The following is a 21,260-nucleotide window of genomic DNA, read 5'->3' as shown; positions in this document are numbered from 1 at the left end:
TTTTTCTCACATGACAATGTGATTCTTATCCTATCCATCTTTTACCTTTGTTTTTAATTACCCCTTCACTGCAACATGCTATCATTGTCTCCTACTAAATATTCCTGCTACAGTCTCTGCCCTAGACAGTGCATGCTTCTGGCTGTTAACAGACTGATATTCCTAAAAGTACACTTTAGAAAGGCCATAGAGAGGGTACCTTAACATCTATTTGGGTAGAAGAAAGGAAATGACTTCCGTAGGCAAGTTTCTCACATCCTCTAATCACAAAGATACCATAAATTCTTTTAAAGAGAGGTCCATACATTATTCACTTTTGTAAACCCTGTACCACCCAACATATTGCCTGGTTCAAAATAAAAGTTCAAAATGTTTATTTGTTCAATAAACATTGAATGGGGCCCTTGATCCACGTCATTACCTGATTCCCTGTTACTATGTTATCACAGAATGTTTTCTCTCATCCTTATTTATTTTAGCTAGGTGTAAGTGGAACATTTAACGCCATTTATGACTGGCGGGAAATGCAAGAAAGATGTGTGGGGGGAATAAGCCTTAGAGATTCAAGAAGTTGGGTGCTTTAGCATTCTCTTCTATTCCATGTCTCAGAAATGAGGATGCCTACATATACAATTCGTTAATGTCCATAATGGTATTCAGAACTTCAAAACTGCATTTATGAAAAATAGTAAACTTAAGAGAATTCTAGGATTTAAATGGATAGGGTTTTGGCAGTACTCACTGGATAAAATCTAAACAAGAAGAAAACTCAGAAAGAAAGCATTGACTTGTGTTACATTCAATAACCAACATATGGGGTGCCCAGGTGGTTCAGTGGTTGAGCATCTGCCTTTGGTTCAGGTCGTGATCCTGGAGTCCCAGGATCGAGTCCCACATTGGGCTCCCTGCATGGAGCCTGCTTCTCCCTCTGCCCATGGCTCTGCCTCTCTCTGTGTATCTCTTGTGAATAAATAAATAAAATCTTTTAAAAAAATAACCAACATAAAGCTATACAGTGAATCAAATTTTCTTTTGTTCTTCCAGGCATATAAGTTTTATTACCCCATTGTAAAGCAGGCACATAAAAGGATAGTTAGGAGAGTTATATCAAAGTACAAGTGCTATGTTCTGTTTGTTGTGCAGGCATATAAATTAAACCTTTTAAAATATCCCCCCCCATTTTTTTTCCACTCTAATTACCTTGGTTCAGGTCACTTTTATCCTAAACTATTGTCTCAGATAAGCATCTTAAATACCTCTCTACCTATTGAATGTAATCCACTGTACAGTTTTCCATCAGAGTTCCATGTGGTCCCTTGACTGAAATCTTCCACAAGACATACTTTTTCTCCCTGGAAAAAAGTACAAGTAACTTTTAATGGGCACACATCCCCTCAAAAATGATCCCAAAGTACCTGTATAGTTGTTGAATGCTTTCAGGAAATCATTTTTCAGAGAAATGCAGTTATAAAACATACCCAAAAGGAAATAAATCCCAGAAGGTTGTGGGACAGAAAAAAATACATCATAGTAATGAAAGCATGGAGATAAAGCAGGTTTTGTTGTTGCTGTTTATTTCTCACCTAAACTGATCTGTGCTGCAGTCCTTAAGACCCTCTTATTTGTATATTTACTAGAAGGAGTCACAAGATTCATCATTTCTTTATTTCATGGCTAAGACTTATTACAGCAATGTTGGAAGGATATACAGTATGTGGAGTCTGGAAAAATCCATGTGCAGGCTTCCTTATGCTTTCTTCCTCCCATGGTGGCTTCATGAAGTATATTCTTCTTACACAGCAACTAAATACAACAACATGGGTGCAATGTTTTTACTCAGGGAAGCCCATTAGAGATTTGATTCCAAAGCACGTATTGTAGGTGGTGACACAGTCACCTTCTGTCTAACATGTGCCAAAATCTCAGGCTCCCAGAAGGAAAGCATAAATCATATTGTTTGCACAAAATGTCTAGGAACAGTGAGCCACTTTTACCAATCAGCTGTTACCAAAGGATCACCTTGCCAGCAGGTTTTATAAGATCACAGTCTTAGTCTTGCTAAGTTAGCCATTTTTTTTTTGTACACCCTCAGACTCAATATCTAGAAACAGAGTCTAGGAAAGTGGGAGCCTGAATGCATCAGAAATAATGATCTAATCCTAGAAGGAGAGGCATGGGGCAGATTGCATTCTATACCCAACACAGAGCAAAAGAGATGGCAGATGGAATAAGTAATATAGAAGAATATGGTTAGTGTACCTAGTTCCCTATGAATTCAGGTATTCCCTATGAATTCACCTGTATTCAGGTTCCCTATGAATACAGGTGCACAGAAATCCTGTACATTTGGTAAGGATACATGACAATTCTGACAGGAAACACAAACCATCATAACCCAAAGAAAAGATAGAGATGTCATCATGTGCAGAAGTATTTAAAACCAAAGTGAGTGAGAATCGGATTCCAGTGGTTCTTTCCACCCCTCATTCTGAATGTCTAGAAAGATCAGTCACATCTCAGTGCATGTCTGGAACCAAATGTCATCAGCTATTTTGCTCCAGGGAACAAATACTACAAATACTGCAAGGACTGAGTAAACTCACTTGTGCATTCACACTTCATCTTGAGAGTTGATAAGGGATGGGGTGCAGAGCAGGGAAATGACTATTTACTAACCAAAGTAGATGACCCCAAACTGAGGTCTGATATGAATGGACAAAATATCAAATTTGTTAAAAAAAAAAAACTTAACCTAGAAGAGATATTAATTGACCAGTCTAAGTTGTAATGCTATCTAGTAGGGAAACATTGGGGAATTCATGAAAAGGATTTCATAAATTTTATGAAATAAAAATTTATACTACCTTTCTATATTTTTTGTTGTATAATTTTATTTTCAAATTCACAGTACAAATAATTGAACATGATACTTTTAATATTATCTTTTTTACAAAGATAAAAAATAGAGTGATAGATAATGACTTCAGTAAGAAATTATCTTGTAGATTCATTGATTAGGAAGCCTTACTCTTGAAGGACATTTTTTTGAGACTTGGTCAAAAAGGACCTCATAATTCAAAGTTCTCAACTGAAAATGCTCTAAACCTAGAAACAACTAGAGCAAAATCCCCAAGTGTGGAACAAATTTAGCCAGAGAAAGGAACTAAAAGAAATTAATTTTGCAATAGTCCAACAGAGATGTAACAGTAGAAGTAAAGGGATTAGTTAAGCATGTGGAATTGGGCTGAATATGGAAAGAGAAAGGGGAAAAAAAGGGATCCAGGGTGCTTTCCAAATCTTTACTTCTCTTTATCTGAAGTCCAAATAATTAAACTTATGTTTTTGGCTAGTGTGTGTGTATGTGTGTGTGTGTGTGTGTGTGTGTGTATGTATGTGTATGTATATATATGTTTATATATATATACCATTTTATATATATATATATATGTAATGGTTATTTTAATATAAGAGAGTTGCAAAGCAACACTTTAATTCTGGCTCTTATTTCTTGTGGCTTTTATTACTATAAAAAATGCTTTTAAGCTTTCAGATGAAAACTAGAACAGAAATCTAATGTTCTTTATACTCTCTTATGTATTCAAGTTTGTCATGGCTAAGGCAGATAAAGCAACTGCCTTAGAATAAATAGAAGTATATAAATTCAAAGCAGATAGAACAGATACCTTAGCCAGAACAAGCAGAAGTGTATAGATTCTACTGAGGTCTGAATCATTGGCCACTTTATAATGTTTATGATAATGAAGGTGTAATTAACAGATACCTGGATGAAACGTACTTCCTACTTCAATGAAAACATCCTCTTAATTGAGATGCAATACGTAGTCTGCATTGGTATGCAACAAAATCAAAAATACTTTATCATATTAAAATTATGACACATTGCTTTCATTTGTTAGCCTTAAATCTTGGAATACATAGATTTATTTACTCTCAATTATTTTTATTCATTTTGTGTATGACTCAGATGATTTGCCAACTACTTTAAATAGACAATTGAACCCAAAAACTGACTCTTTAATTCTACTTTAATAAGAACTAAAATATAAAGGCTTCTCCAGGAAAGACATATATCAGGAATGTTTGTTCTTTTATCATCAAAAGCCAAAATACAAAAACCAGACTTGAAATACTAAGATTGAAATCTTTTCAAAAAGAACACACACACACACACACACACACACACACACTTTATTCTCTTTTCCAAAACAATTAAATATTTTTTCATAAATAGCTAATTTAATTCACATATATTGAATTTAGTATATTTTACTAAAGCTGCTGTACAGTGCTGCAAATGTTAAAAAGGAAAGAGAATTTCTACCTACAACGGAACTTGTGAACTAGAGGGAGAGTCTCAGGATTATACTGATTAACCCTGTAATGCACAGCCAGTATTCACGTGGGAAATTCTAGCCATTAACTTCTGTACCTAGAGGAGTTTGGGGAGGGTTTGACACGTATTGCAATTCTGTGAGGGAAACTGAGGTAGAACTCTTATCTGGGAGATATTCTCTTCCCACTAAATATTTCTATCTTTGTAGTTCAGGATGAAAATGCTCTAGTTAGAGACAACAGGCATGTGTAGACTTGGAGCTGAGATACAATTCCTATATCCGAATGTGTTATGTAAGTATGAACCTGGAATATCATCTTTTGACTAAGAAGGATCAGAATTTTCTCTTTTATTTTTCTATAAATTGCCATCTGTCTATCTTGCTTTGATTTATATAACAATATTAGCACATATTTATTGACTACTGCCAAGTGCTTTGCAAAATTGGTTATATTGGTCATCAACCCAATATTCATTCTTCTCCTCTTCCTGCAAATCCCAAAATACCTGAAGTTTGAAGAAAACAAAACAAAAACCCAGCAACTAAAAAATACAAAAACAACAAAAATACTGATGTTCTGTTTCTTATGCAGGTAGACATAAAATGAAGAGGGCAGCAGTGAATATGCCAGAAGTGCAGAATTCTTTAAAATTGTTAAATACACTGTCAGGGATCCTCTTGCCCTACCAAATTTCTGACACAAAGACTAATGCTACAGAAGTTGTCACTTGCTAAACCATGTCCCTTCAGGGCCTTGGCTTGACATAGAAAGAATTTCAAACTTTCCCAACTATTTTCCCATTAATTTGATAGCCATTCTGTGGTTGAGGATCTCCTCAAATATGGAAGAGAAATTTATACCACTGTCCCTGCTTCCAATTTTAAATCATTCCAAATTCTCTCTAGGCCTCAGGTCTTCTCTTAGTATCCTTTCTCCCCAAACTTCAGAATAAAATTGTACTACCTAAAGACCGGCCACAGACCAAGATCTGGTACCAGAGACACAAGAAGCAGGGATTATAGGGGTGGGTAGGAAGGTAGGAGTGATTCGACCCATTTGTGTTCCAGCACCTGTGGCTTTAGGGTTTACTTTTACTTTTGTCTTAAATATTATGAAATGAAAACAAAGCAATCATACAGCCTGCATGGATCAATCTGAAGAGAGCCCAGCCCAGCCACTGATGCAAGATGGGTAGAGATTCCTGTACTAGTAAGAGCAACAGGCAATGTTTGTAAGGTGTTTAAATATACATCTTTCAGACATAGTAATTTTGAAAAATTTAGCCAGATCTAAAAAAATCTTTGATATGCATGCAGATTTTTACAAAAGTGTATTTGTCAGAGAGACAAACTGAAATACTATTAAGAGGAAAACATTTATGTAAGTTAAATACATTAATATACTGAAATAAAATATTTTAAAAGTTATGTTTATATATACAAAGATATCAAGTGCTTGAAGGAATGATTATAAGAGAAAATATGATATAATAATACTGATAAAATATATTATTTTAATTAGACATGGATAGGCAAGGATTTATGTGTCAAAAATCACATTTAGAACAATTTCTAACTGGTAATATTATTTTCCTTAGTATTCATTACTTTCATTATTTTAGTATTTAGGAAAAAACATGAAGGTTTTTGGGGGGGATTCTTTGAGTTCTAGTAAATTAGATTTTTTCTCCCTGATGGATGGCCTATTTGAGAAAATAGCTTTTAAAACAGTACATAAATAGAAAACTTAGCAACATTTTTAAGTAAACCTTTAACGGGTCTCATTTTGATATGTCTTTCTTTCTTTCTTTTTTTTTTTTTTTTTTCAGTTGATTCAGTTGAAGATTTCCTGTGGGCTAGCCCATAGTCCCTTGTCTAGAACTAACCTACTGCTGGGTGGCACTATGTGTTTGTTGGACCACTACAGTCCCCTCCCTCTGGTTATTCCTTTCCTGTAGTGAAGACTCTTCCAGGGTACTTCATACTTCATTCAGAGTCGTTTCTAACCTGTCTGGAATTATCTTGTATGATTCCTTCGTAAGTAATGCTTCTGCTTGCTTTTACTTTAATTCCTTTTTCTGTCCTTTTATTGTACTCTAGTAGAGATAACAAACTAGGACAGCTCCCAAATAGCTACTTAATTCATGGGAACCTTGTTTACACTGTTTCCTTCATCAATGATTTATATTTTCTCAAGAGGGTAGAACTGCTAGGCTGCAATGGGTCTGACTGATATTTCCTTTGGAAGATACACTCATGTAAAATACTTAGTTATTTCCCTGAAAAGGTTTTTTCAAGTTTAATCACACTGGGATGCTCTTATCTTGAAACTAAATTCCCTTATTTTGCTGAACTGTACTCTCAGTAGGAAATACAGCTGGTAAAAGAACTTAAGCTGCAACCCAGCAGTTTTTCTCGACTTCCCCATTTCTAGATGAAGAGAAAATCTCGACTTTCCTATTGGTATTAGAGAATCAAAAAATCACAATCTACGAGGAGGAAACTTACGTTAAACTGCTTTAAAAATACACACTATAATTAAAAACTTTGAATTCCAAGTGTAAGAATCACTGGAGGCATGACCTGAAACAAGTTACTTACACTAATAGCCTTTAGTTTCCTCCTATGAAATTAGGAATCCCTGCCCTATAGCATTCTTGTGAAATTAAGTAAACTACTTCAGGTAATATGACTGAAAACTAATAGCCTTGAATATGTTTGCTATTTTCCTCATACGTGTTAAATGTGTTAAATCATCAACTATGTAATTGTGTTCTTAGACCCACTGCCTAGATAATAATGAAATAAGCTAGTTCACGCGTATCTTTAATCTATAAATCCTTGAGAGGATGTTGGGATTGTTTTGAGTTTCAGATATTGTGTTTTACTGATGATGTAGATTTATTGAATCTCTGAGATACAATCAAAGAACCTAGAAGATTGTTGAAACAATGTTCTGACTATGTTGACAATTCCTCTATAGGATAACTAATATATTCACTTGTGTATTCCAGTCATTCATTTGACATGCATTTATTAAGGATACTTTGCTTTCATGTTGTGTAAGGCATAAAGAAGTTCTACAGATGAATATAATAATTTTTATACTTTAAAAGAACTTAGAGTTTATTCAAAAAAAGAAAGAAACAGAGTTGTGTATATGTAAATTAAAAAAAAATAAAGATACATCCATCATATAATGGGAGCCTGGTTGTAGCTCTGTAGGTAGTTATTGTGGAGGGATCTGACCTTGAAATTTTATTTTCTATGAGGAAAAACTTTTCTTTTACCCTCTTAGACTTTTGTGTAGGGGCCTGCAAATTAAATTGACAACTGGGGAATAAAACAGGTTTAATTATATATGTAAGCAAAAGTTCATAAAGAAATGTGACTCAAGGAGTCAGAATTTGTGGCTTATAAAATCTTAATATGGAAGGGTTTCGGGGCACTTCTGGGAAAACAAATGACGTCTTACAAAGGGGAGGAAAAGGCACTTAAGTAAAAATAAATGTGTTTTTGCAAAGATAAATGAGCCCTTAAGAGACTAGATGGGACAGATGATACCTTTGTGATAGTGTCTGTTTGGGTGTGGCACTGACTTCTTTTCTCTGAGATTAGAGTTTCTCCCTAGGAGTTTATATGACAATGGAGTTCTTCCAGGAGATGCTGCTTTTAGGCAGATATGGGATTTCAGGAACTCTGATGTTTTCCACTCAAAATTATTTTTTATGCCATAGTAGTTTATATGGAACACTTGATTACTATCTTTAAGAATAGAGATTTGAAAATTGAATACAGAAGTGGACAGAGAGATTATAAACAGATAATGCATCTGTTTATATGCAGATGCTAGGGTCAGTTTAGTTTTACAGACCAGGGGATGAAGAAAGAGTGCTGGGTACTGTTTAAAAAAACCAGAGCTGGACATTACTTAGAGTGGTAAATACAGATTTAGTTCAGGAACGATTCCAATAGGGGAAATGACATCTTAGCATAGGACTGGGCTCAATACCAAATACAACAAAGACAAATGGGGATTTAACCAAGATGCAGAGTGGGATCAATAGATATAAATTTACAAAGAAATATGAGGTGGGAGGATTCTGCTTAAGCTGACTTGACAAGAGTTTCTGAAGATACCTAAAGGTGATCAGATACCAAGGGTAGGGAATGAGGAATTTCATCAGGCACCAAAGGAGATTATCAAGGATAGGACAGTCTGGCTAACCTGATTTAACAGGATTCTTGCTAAAACTGAGTGATGCAAAGATATCATGACCTAATTACAAGGGCGGCTCAGAGGAGCCTGAGGAAAGTTCAGTCAAAACAAGTCTATGTCAGTATGAAAGTACGGGGTGGGCAGAAATGGTGGCAGTAACAGGTGTAAATGGCAAATAGGGTGACCTCCCAGAATTCTTGTATAGAGAATTTACTGTCTCTGATTTTCTTTCCTTTTCTGTCCTTTTCCTTCCCTTCCCTTCCTTTTAAAAATTTCTATGTTAAGCTCATATTGCAACCATTGGTCTAGATTTGCTATACTGCTGTGCCTTCAGGCAGCAAATAATTTTAAATGCAAAGAATTATTTGGGAGAAAGTTACCAAACTGGCAGGACTAACTACTCTGATGAGGTCAGAGCCTTAGTGGAGAACAATATCGATCATTAAGGGAAAGCTTTGCTGTAGTTACTCTTGAATGGACTGAATTGCTCAGTGAGAAGATTTTCTATTGAAAAGAAGTTGTCAGAATTGCTCGAATTCCTCTTTCTTAATTAGGCCTTTGAATTTGAGCTATAATTTCAGACAAAAAAAGGGGGTAATGAAATTCTATAGCCGAGGAGGGATGGTGAATGGAATAAAAGGATAATTTTAAAACCTCATGAAAACAGAAAATAACAGCAATTCGGGGAGCTCATTGACATCATTTTACTGTGTCTAATTGGTAGGCAATTAGTATGCAATTGTCCCATCTTAGTTGGTTTTCAGAAAGTTTTTTTCCCCACACACTGGAAAATTATTGGCACTTTTCACCCCAGATTCTTTTGGCCTTTTCTTACAGGTCTTACTTTTTTCCCTTTAATCATATATCACTTAGAAAGTGTATATGTTTTCCATAACCGTGTTGCCAAACATAGAGTTCACATGCTTAAAGCTACAACTTCTTGCCATGGAAAACACAACTTGATTTTTACTTGCTGATGCAGGGATAGTTGTTAAAATTGTGTGATTTTTAAGAGTGACAAAATTCTTTTTCTGTACCAAAATACTTTTCCAACTGATGCCTGAAATTTCCTAAATAAAGATTAATTTATTGGTACTTAGTGAAAATTTTCCAGAAATGTAAATGTCTCTTTGTGGATATTAAATAAAATCTGAATTTAGGATGGATTTTCTGTTTGTTTTATTAAAGATAAATGATTTATTCAATGATTCTTGTTAAAAAATAGTGAGATAGACTTTACTCAAAAAAGACTGTCATCATAAGGATACAAGGGGGCTATGACAATGGGGTTTTGTAGTAGGGGAGAGAGATAGGGCTGACCTTTGAACACAGAAAGGAAAAGTTGGAATTTATACCAAAGAGCAAGGCAGGAGTCAGTGAATAGAAAATTACTCAGAAGAAACATCAGGGTAAGAGGAGAGTCTAGCTAAACCAACCTGACAGGATTTTTGTTGAAGGGAAGCCAAGGTGATCAGATATCACCTGGGGGTTAATAGAAGATGTGGCACTCAATCAGAGATTAAGGATGGCTAACCCGATTTAGCAGAATTCCTGCTAAAACTGGACAAGCAGAGACAAACATGGAAGTCCAAAAGTCAAGGTCTACTTGAAAAAGAGCTCAGAAGAGTTTCAGTAGAATTTGCTCAATGGGAGAATCTTTGTCAGTGTTCACAAGTTTATTTTCAAGAATTTCCTCCCCTGCTATAATGCAACTTTTCTGAACACACACACACACACACACATACACACACACAAGTGCTCCCAGGCCAAAGGTGAAGCACACAGAGTTATTCAGTTACTACATCCAGCAAAAAGGCCTGAATCCAGATGTGATCCTGATACCACTGGGTCAATGATCATTGTAATCAACTACAAAATTCACACTATATAATAGAAGGAAAAGAAGATAACCTAAATGGATCTTCTCTATTGTCATTTTCATGGCATGTGGTACAGAGAGTCAGCTATCCTTGTGGAGGCCGAGAAAAATCAAGGCCATTCCACCTCAAGTTTAGCGTTAGCACAAGTACAGCCATCCCAGGCCCCTGTGAAGAAGAGCTGAACTTTACCTTACTTCAGTTACAGGAACAAGACAGTTTCCGGCCTAATGTCCTAGAAAGCCCCATATTAGAATAAGAACAGAGCCCAAGCCGAGGGCAGGAAGCCCTTATTAGAATAAGAACAGAGCTTAATGCCCTTGAAGGCTCCATATCAAAATGTAAACAGAACTTGAGAAATTCCTCCACCCTTTTTGGAGGTCCCTTAGACCAGCCCATAAAACTCAGCTGAAACCCACCTCGGGGTCCAAGTCCCTGCTCAGCTGTGTCGGGTATACTTGGACCCAAGCTCGAGCTTGTAAATAAACCCTCATGTGTTTGCATCGGTGTTAGCTCCTTGGTGGTTTCTCGGATTCGCAATCTTGGGCACAACATCCTTTTTCTGATCTGGAGTATTGTTACCATTGGCAAGCTTGGATTTTCTCTGTCAACACAATCTTGAAAACACCATCAGCTACGTTATATGACAATTCCAGTGTTCTCCAGTACTTAATAACCAGAAATACTATTGACTCATGGTCCTGTAACATCTATCTTACTTTTCCTATGTTTAGTCTCTAAAACTAAAAACCAGGCATGTTTACACCTCAACTAAATGTCCCTATACTGTACCTTGTATCTAAGCAAAGTGAAATATTTGGCTGGAACAGTAAGGCATGGCAAATTGCCTCTCTGCCACTTGGCTGTCCTCAGTGAAAGGTACATTATGACATAATCACCACCTTTTCAGATCATTTGGTACTAATCAGGAGATATTTGGGAGGATCTTGAGATACCAGTCTTCTCTTTTTCTCTGGCTCCTCAAGTGTCCATCTTTTGTTAAAAGTTTTTGCTGCTTCCTTTTGCTACCAAACATGTTAGTTTACAAACATCTTTCTCTTTTATGTGGAATATTTTATTTTATTTTATTTTATTTTATTAAGATTTTATTTATTTATTCATGGGAGACACAGAGAGAAGCAGAGGCATAGGCAGAGGGAGAAGCAGGCTCCCTGTGGGAAGCCTGATGCTGGACTCGATTCCAGCATCCCAGGATCATGATGTGAGCAAAGGCAGATGCTCAACCACTGAGCCACCCAGGTGCCCTGTGTAGTCTTTTAAAAGGATGTTGGGAGCAGCCTACACATAATCCAAGTTTCTGACTTTTTTTTAAATTAAACTTCCAAAACTCACACAAATAAAAGAATGCCTATGAAGACTGAGAGGCTGATAGTTCAAACATGATTCAATGACAAGCATTATTATTACCATCATAATATCCTAATCAGATAAAGGAATCTTCAGATATAAAGGAATCTTCATTACTTACCTTCTCCAAATCCTGTGCATTGGAATTTGTCACATTCACCACTAGTAGTACTGTCACTATTACTCAAGGTTCAAGTTGCAAAAGACAGAGATCCATTTCAAACAAGCTTAAGAAAAAAATAATGAAGATGTATTAGCTCACTTACTATAGGAGTCTAGAGAGTGAGTTGGTCTCTGAAGCTTCAGAAATGCAAAATGCTTGATTTTTCACACTCTCTCCTTTCTTCTTTCTCCAAGATCCTTATGAGTTTTGCACTGCCGGGCACCTGGGTGGCTCAGTTGACTAAGCAGCTGAATCTTGATTTTGGCTCAGGTAATGATCTTCGGGTTATAAGATTGAGCCCCACATCTGGCTCTATGCTCAGTGTGAAGTCGGCTCCCTCTCTCCCTCTCCTTTTGCCTCTCCCTGCACTTATGGTTGCTCTCTCTCTCTCAATCTCTCAAATAAATAAATAAATTAATTAATTAATTAATTAAAGGGTTTTACTCTAATTTCCCTCTGCCTCTAGAAATGGAACTTTACCTACGCAGAAATTAAGGCTTGAATTATCTGAAATTTATAAACCAAAAAGAAAGAGAAAGACTCTTGGGGGTAGTCAACTAATAATGAGCCCATCCTTTGACCAATCACTCTAAAAGAAGGAGCAGGGGAATGGTGTATAATGATTAGCCATTATTGGGTCACATGTCTATTTCTACAGCCAGAGAACTCTAAATATAACCTCCAAGAACTACACAGAAATTGGGATGGTAAATTCCTCAAAGAGATAAGTGTTTTATTTTGAAAAGAGGCAAGGTATGAGCAGAAAAATGCAATAGTATAAAACAGATGTCCATATCATATAGCTTTTCTCCATTTCCCTTGAGATAAGTACATTTAGATTCAGATTCTTAAAGCAAAGCAGTCACTTTCAAATACAGTTGCTTTGGGATCCCTGGGTGGCGCAGCGGTTTGGCGCCTGCCTTTGGCCCAGGGCACGATCCTGGAGACCCGGGATCGAATCCCACATCAGGCTCCCGGTGCATGGAGCCTGCTTCTCCCTCTGCCTGTGTCTCTGCCTCTCTCTCTCTCTGTGACTATCACAAATAAATAAAAAAAATTTAAAAAAAAATTAAAAAATTCAAATACAGTTGCTTTCCCCTTTGTTTACTATAAAATAAACGTATCTTCAGGGGTGCGGGTGTCATATTTTGATAGTTTTGCCAAGAAAAATACGAAAAGGAGCAGTTGGTTGGAACTATTTATGCTCTAAAATATTTTTCTTGCCACCCTGAGATTCCATCATCTGTAACTCCATTGTACAAGCCATTAAAAGTCCTTACAAAAAGCTCTATAGAATTGGGATTTGATAACTGGAAGGGACTATAAGTGGGAAGGGAATTGCAGGACCATTAAGTCTACTTCCTAAACCATTCAAGGAATACTATCTTTTTAGTGGTCAGGGGCTTTCTACACCTGACCCCACCTTATAGTGAGTCTACTGTACTTTAAGACAACCTGGTCTGGTGTTGGACATGTCTGATTATTAGAGAGCAATCTGAATATATTATGAAAAGAGATATAAATTTTAAATGCTACAAAGTATTTTTGCATAATATTGGAATGAAAGAAGACTACTCTCCTGTAATCTCTTCTCATTAATATTAGAACAAATAAATCTTGAGACAACCCTTCATAAATACCTGAAGTCAGCTGCATGTTCCCTATGCATCACTTCTCCTTCAAGATAAGTATTGCAAATTTCTTTAGCTTTTTCTCACTTAAATAGGTCAAATCATTCTTTAAAAAAAAAAAAAAAAGATTTTATTTACTTATGTATTTATTTGTTAGAGAGAGAGAGAGAGAGAGAGAGAGACAGAGCACAAGCAGGTAGAGCAGTAGGCAGAGGGAAAAAGAGAAGCAGGCTCCCAGCTGAGCACAAAGCTGACATGGGGCTTGATCCCAGGACTTTGGGATCATGACCTGAGTGGAAGGTAGATGCTTAACTGACTGAGCCACCTGGAGACCCCTCAAAGTCATTCCTGTTAACAATTAATTTCATTTTTCTTCAAGTTCTTAAAAAGTATGAAAGGAAAAAAAAAAACCACAAAAACTCTCCCTCCCACCCTGTCTCTTTCTTTATGCATCACAGCATAAACATTCCTGTTATAGGAATGGTTTGGTGCTAATCATATCAGTTGGGTGACACCCATTTATTCTGCACTTCTAATAATTCTGAAAACAAGCTACAAAACAGATGAATCTAAATGTTATACAAAGTGAAAGAGTTTAGTCATGAAAGACTATATATTATATGATTCCACTTATATGAAATGGACAGAAAAAAACAAATCTATAATAGTGGAAGCCTATGGCTGGGGGCTGGATGTGGGAATGGGAATAAAGTGCAAATAGATACAAGGTCTTTTAGGGGGGATTGGGAAGGTTTCAAGAATGTATTGTGGTGATATTTGCATGATTTAAAAAATTACTATAAATTAATGAATTGAACATTTAAAAGGGGAAAATTCTATGTTATATAAAGTCCTTCAATGAAGATACTAAAAAAGAAAAGGGCCTTTGTAAATAAAAATTAGAAAGGACTAAAGAAGCAAGCTGCAGAGTTTGTACTGTGATAATTCTACTCTTTGTGTACTCTGAGATGTTATAAATTATGTCACAGCATAATTTTAAATATACTAAATTTCTGCCAATTACACTATAACAGTGTTTATCTTATAATGTTATGTTTAGGGATCCCTGGGTGGCGCAGCGGTTTAGCGCCTGCCTTTGGCCCAGGGCGCGATCCTGGAGGCCCGGGATCGAATCCCACATCGGGCTCCCGGTGCATGGAGCCTGCTTCTCCCACTGCCTATGTCTCTCTCTGTATGACTATCATTAAAAAAATAAAATAAAAAAAATGTTATGTTTAACTAAAAAGTACTTTTAAATTAATTTAGACCTAAATTTGTATCATATATTACAATATGTACAACTCTGATATAGTTCACATGTGCCCTGATAATAACAACTAAATCATGATTGCTGCTTGACTGACTTTAAGACCCCACAGATTCCAAGGTACATGTTAATTTCAGAAATAAGAAAACTTGAAAAGCATGTGTATTTGAGACTCTGATAAACGGCAGAATGAGAAGAAAACTAAAGACCCAGAGTAACCAATATGTGAGACATAAGAGTCACTTAGTTTAACACCTGGGAGAATGATGTTTTACTGGGGATAAATTTGGTAAAGAAAAAGGGTCCTAAGTGGAACCAGCTAAAGACGGGCAGGGGGTAATAACCATATATCAGTATCACAACAGAAACGCATTGAGGCTGAGCCAATACCTCAGGTAACCTGTCAATCAGCATTTAAGCATGCATCACATGTCTTCTCTACAAAGGAGCCATATCCACTGGGTAAACCTCCTTATTTACATGTGCTTATACACCCAGACCCTGTAGGTTAATTTACTGAAGTGTGATCTGCTTATGTCTCAAGAGTTTCTAAGCTTCATCTTAACTAGTGTGCCCCCTTTCCTGGAAAAAGGTTAGAATACTCAGAAGCCCATTCACCCCTAAAACAGAATGTGCAATCTCTGTTACTTGGAGAGATGGAAGAGAAGGAAGAGTCCCAATACCTGTGCTCAGGTAGAACTGGAAAGCAATAGACTTATCTCCCTTCCAGGTATTACTCTGTGTTTTAAAGGAAAAATATGTAACTGGGTTTATTGTGAATACTGCTTGCTTTAAACAATGTCTTAAGCATACTCTAATGAGAAAACGCATGACTTTTGAAAGCAAACAGATCAAAGTGTACATCTTATCTTTGACTCTTACTAGCTACTTGACCGTGTGTACAAGTTATTTCAACTGCCAGAGCTTCAGTTTCCTCCTTCTGAACTAGGGACAGTAATAACGGTCTACCTAGCATTTCTGTAAGAATTAAATGAGACTGTGTATAGTACATAATATAGTACTTGAATATAGTGAAACTCAATAAAAGTGTAACATCATTATGATTACCAGCATCATTACCACCATTATAATCATAACCCTTTTATCATCATCATGGTTAGTTTATTACTCAGAGGCTCAATCTGGAAAGAAGCATGCCTTTTCTTTTCTTTTTTTTTTTTTTTTTTTTTTTTAAGATTTGTTTCTCTCACTGCAGGCTCCTGTAAGGATGAAGGTAAAGTTTTGACTTGTGAACTACCCTTACTTGGGCAAGTGAGTGTCATCAGTTCAAATACATTACTGAAAGTATAAAAGACTAGCCATATGCCAAAGTGCCTTTATTTAATGAACAGTATACAACATACTATTTTCAGAGAGTATGAAACATTTAATTCATTTTATCTAGTCTTTTTATGTAAGTATATTTCCCTATGACCTTAATGTAAACTATACTTCATTACTATAAAGATAAAGCACATGACAGCTGAAATCCAATGTACTTAAGTTTCATTTCTGGTTGTCTTTTAACTGGCTATATACTTCATCTACTTAAGTTACTGTCTGATATTCCATCACTACATCCAAATTTGGTGCAGTGCAAAAATTCTTGTTTTCAAGATTATAGCACCATCTCTTAGTCCTTGGCTTTTCTTTCTGGTTCTGCAAACACTGACTTAGTAATGAGTTACCCCATTGCAAGGCTGGTTCCAATGTATGCTATCCAGGAGCACCAGTCATTGAAGTTAATACTTGTTAAAAATTAGTACCTTACACTACAAAATGTGAAAAAAAAAAAAAAAGTATTATTGTATATATGTTCATACAGGGATATGTATGTCTCATATATCCCAGCAATACAGAAACTACACCTAAGTATGGGATAGATTTCTCTTTCTCTATGATTTTAAAAATTACCAAACTATTGAATTGTCGTGTGGTGTAAGACTGGAGGTTTGAGGGACACCTGGGTGGCTCAGTGGTTGAGCATTTGCCTTTGGCTCGGGCTGTGATTCCAGGGTTCTGAGATCGAGTCCCACATCGGGCTCCCTGCATGGAGTCTGCTTCTCCCTCTGCCTCTCTCTCTCTGTGCCTCTCATAAATAAGTAAATAAAATCTTAAAAAAAAAAAAAAGACTGGGAGGTTTGATATGGATGTATTCTAGGTAGAATAAAGTAGTTCAAAGTCAACAGATTTCAAAAACAGCCCACTCATTTCTATTGTAGAATACAAAATAATTTCTGTCTTATTATTTCAGGAATTATAGTAAACATATCTGTATGTAATTATTTCATATTAATTATCTTAGTCACATAATTTAAGTTGTTTCTATCCTAATAACACTCTTAATTACTGGAATAAGGTAAATTTTTCATTTTTAACAAATGAGGTGGGAATACAAATAGCAAGTCATATTAAAAATCAAGTGTACCATAATGACCTAATTTAAGTTGATATGTGTTTAGATTTCCAATTAATCCAAATATCTGTGGCAATTCATAAATAAATGAGAAATAAAATATAAATTTTATAAAATATAAAATATAAAATATAAATAAAATTTATAAATAAAATTTATAAAATATAAATTCATAATATAAATGAGAAATAAAATATTACTTTCAATCATTTTCTTCTCAGTCTTTTTCTTGTGAGAAATAAATAGAAAATTTAAACTAAAAATCAAAGCACAGGGGGAAGAAAAGGAATCCTGAGTTTGGCAGGATTACTGTATGAATCCTTTATAGTGCCATAAATAGGTATATTTAAAATTAAACTTTTTCATTTCTGGGAGCATATTCTTAGTCTTTTATAATTGGAAGGGAAATTTTGTAGAATTTTGTGGAAAGAAGTACTTTACAACCCATATCAAGAAGTAGGTTTCTTTCTCTCACATGGTGCATGCCTGTGTGCATGTGTGAGACAAAGAAAGAGAGAGAGGGGGAGAGAGAAAGAGGGAGAGAGAAAAGGGGAAGAGAGAGAGTGCATGCAAGTAAGCACGTTCAATATGTTTTTGTTTACTTATTGTTTGGAGTTTTATATCTACTTTCCAGCTTAATTTCCTTCTGCTTTACTTCAACTAAAGATGGTTGAGTTGTCTGAAGTAAAGAAAGTGAGATATGAGTTATCACTAGTAGGTGATAAGACACATTTTATAAAGAACTCAGCTATGATTCATTTCAACTATATCCCTAAGAAGAGCTCACACTTGGATGTTTGTTAAAGAGAGCAATACAGATAGGAAGAGAATGAACACAATGAGCTAGAAGCTGTATGTTATGTCTTCATCTAAACTGTGATAGACTTATTTTTTATAATAGTATTTGCTGAGGTATAATATAGAGTCTGAAATTTTTTAAAAAAGCTACACATTTTAAACTCAGTTACAATTTTCAGAAGTTCCAAAGATGTTTGACATAGACTATATCCTGGAAAAGTTGGCTCTCTCTCAATAGAACATGGCTTTGTTACTTATGAGACACATTGCTTACTTCTGTCTCTAGACTTTAGTTTTTATATTTGGGAAATGTTATAATAAAACCTACCATTTGGAGTTACATAAGATGATAAATGCTTGGTATCATATATATAGTTAGGTACAAAGATTATTGAAGACTAAGTAGCTAGTCATCTAAAATGTTGCAGTTATCAATTAAATAAAGACAAATGACTTTTATTCATGTTTCCCCAACATTTTTATTTTAAAATGTTTCCATCATACAGAGAAGTTGAAAGAGTAGCATAATAAACACTTAAATATTCTTCACCTGTTTCATTAATATTTGCTCTTACTGGCCTCATTTCTTACTAGAGGTGAATGGATAGATAGGTTGACAGATAGATAGACTATATTTGCTGAACTACTTAAAAGTAAGTTGCAGAGTATAGCTAATGTCAGTAAATGGCAAAATAGATAGTTCCTAGTTTTGGTCCCCTCTCACAAAACAGCAATTAGCAATATGCATAGAAAGATTCTTTTCTGAAGATCTTAGTACCTAGGAATGAAGCTAAATCACCCCCCCTTCCCATCTTAGACCATAAAAAACAAAAAAAAACAAAAACAAAACAAACCCCCCCCCCAAAAAAAAAAAAAAAAAAACCACCAAAGCAAACAAACAAACAAAAAATCACCATCAACAAAAAACAACAGAAGGACACCTGGGTGGCTCAGTGGTTGAGCGTCTCCCCCCAGCTCAGGGCATGATCCTGGGGTCCTGGACTCAAGTCCCACATCAGGCTCCCTGCATGGAGCCTGCTTCTCCCTCTGCTTGTCTCTGCCTTTCTCTGTGTCTCTCATGATTAAATAAATAAAATAAAATAAAATAAAATAAAATAAAATAAAAACCCAGAAAAGTAAGAGAAGCAGTTTCACTTTGACCACACTGCCACTCTCCCAAATTAGCACAGATTCACATTGAGGGCATCCCCTAAACCTATTGTTTCTTCAGTGGGAAAATGAAATTCTAAAACCTCCACCTAATTGTATAGCCCAGCTTATAGCCCCATCAAACTAGAGAGCTTGGCTATTGACCTCTCCTAAGAGTGGAACACAACCAGTGGTTCACTCAACCATGAAGCTCAGCCTATGTTCTCACCCAAAAGTACAGGCCAATATCTATGATAAATATAGATGCAAAAATCCTAAACAAAACACTAGCAAACCAAATTCAACAACACATTAAAAGGATCATACATGATGGTTAAGTAAGATTTATCCATAGGATGCAAGGATGGTTCAATATATGCAAATCAATAAATGTGATCTACCACATTAATATGATGAAAGACAAAATCAAGTGATTATTCAATAGATGCAGAAAAAGCATTTGTCAAAACATAATATTATTTTATGATAAAAATACTCAACAAATTGGGTATAGAAGGAACATACCACAACATAATAATTGCCATATATGGTAAGGCCACAACTAACATCATACTCAATAATGAAAAGTTGAAAGTTTTTCCTTTAAGATTAGGCAAGATAAGCTACCCAATTTTACTCCTTTTCAATATAGTACTGGAAGTTCCAGCTAGAGTAATTAGTCAAAAAAAGGAAATGAAAGGCATCCAAATGGGGGAAGAAAGAAATAAAATTGTGTCTGTTTGTAGATAACATGATCTTTTATAGAGAATATCCTAAAGATGCCACCAAAAAATAGCTAGAACTAATAAATAAAATAAATAAAATAATAAATAAATTCAGTAAAATTGCATGATACAAAAGTAGCATGCCGAGTTGTATTTCTATACACTGAGAGTGAACTATTTGAAAAAGATATAAAGAAAACAATCCCACTTACCATAGTATTAAAAATAATAAAATACTTAGGAATAAATTTAACCAAGGAGGTGAAAGATCTGTACACTTAAAACTGTAAGACACCACTGAAAGAAATTGAAAAAGGCACAAATGGAAAGATAGCCTACATTGATTGTTCAGAAAAATTAATATTGTTAAAATGCCCATACTACCCAAAGTGCTCTATAGATTCAATGATTAAAGACTTAAATATAAAGCCTGAAACTATAAATTCCTGGAAAAAAATATAAAGAAAGAGCTCTACTGGCATTGAAAATGTTCTAAGACATTGGTTTCGGCAGGGGTTTTTTTGCATAGGACACCAAAAGCACAACAACAAAAGAAAAATTAACGTGGGAACATAGCACAAAAAAAAAGCTTCTGTAAAGCAAAAGAAACAACAAAATGAATAGGCAAACTACAAAATGGGAGAAAATATTTGCAAATAATATATCTTACAAACATCTAATAACTAAATGTATAATGAACTCATGCAATTTAATAGCCAAAAAAACCCACTAAATAACCAATTTAAAAATGGGGAAAAGATCTGAACATTTTTTACAAAGGAAACATATAAATAACCTTCAAGTACATGAAAAGGTGCTCAAGTATCACCAATCATCAAGAAAATGCAAATCAAAACCACATACACATCCACTTTTAGCATAGCTATTATCAAAAAGGATAGGAGATAACAAGTGCTGGTAAAGATACGGGAAGCCTTTCTGTACTGTTGGTAGGAATGTAAATTAGTACAGCCATTATGGAAAATATTTGGAAGTTTCTTAAAAAATTAAAAATAGAACTACCATATGATCTAGCAATCTTACTTGTAGGTATATATCTGAAGGAAATGAAATTCCTATCTTAAAGAGATTATCTGCATCCTCAGGTTCACTGCACTATTCCTTCTAGCCAAAATACAGAAACAAGCTAATTGTTCATTGATAGATGAATGGATAAAGAAAATGTAAATACACACACACATATGTATATATACACATATAATAGTGTATTATTCAGCATTAAAGAAGAAGCAACTCCTGCCATTTGTTACCACATGAATGAGCAGCAACAA

General features: G+C 35.2%; 1 long non-coding RNA gene across 1 annotated transcript in view; it reads right to left on the bottom strand.

The window, feature by feature from the left end:
• Positions 1-1,667: 1,667 nt before the first annotated feature.
• The window catches only part of LOC112665058 (uncharacterized), an 84,551-nt gene continuing 64,958 nt past the window's right edge, over positions 1,668-21,260 (bottom strand). The window contains exons 3-4 of the long non-coding RNA XR_003140192.3: positions 11,941-12,046; positions 1,668-1,803 (exon numbers count right to left, since the gene is read on the bottom strand). This is a non-coding gene — a long non-coding RNA (uncharacterized LOC112665058). The remainder of the gene's footprint in view (positions 1,804-11,940; positions 12,047-21,260) is intronic.

The sequence above is a fragment of the Canis lupus genome, chromosome 17, assembly GCF_003254725.2.
Source record: "Canis lupus dingo isolate Sandy chromosome 17, ASM325472v2, whole genome shotgun sequence".
Taxonomy (NCBI): Eukaryota; Metazoa; Chordata; class Mammalia; order Carnivora; family Canidae; genus Canis; species Canis lupus.
Note: the sequence above shows the minus strand (reverse complement) of the source record. Positions and strands in the feature narration are given on the sequence as shown.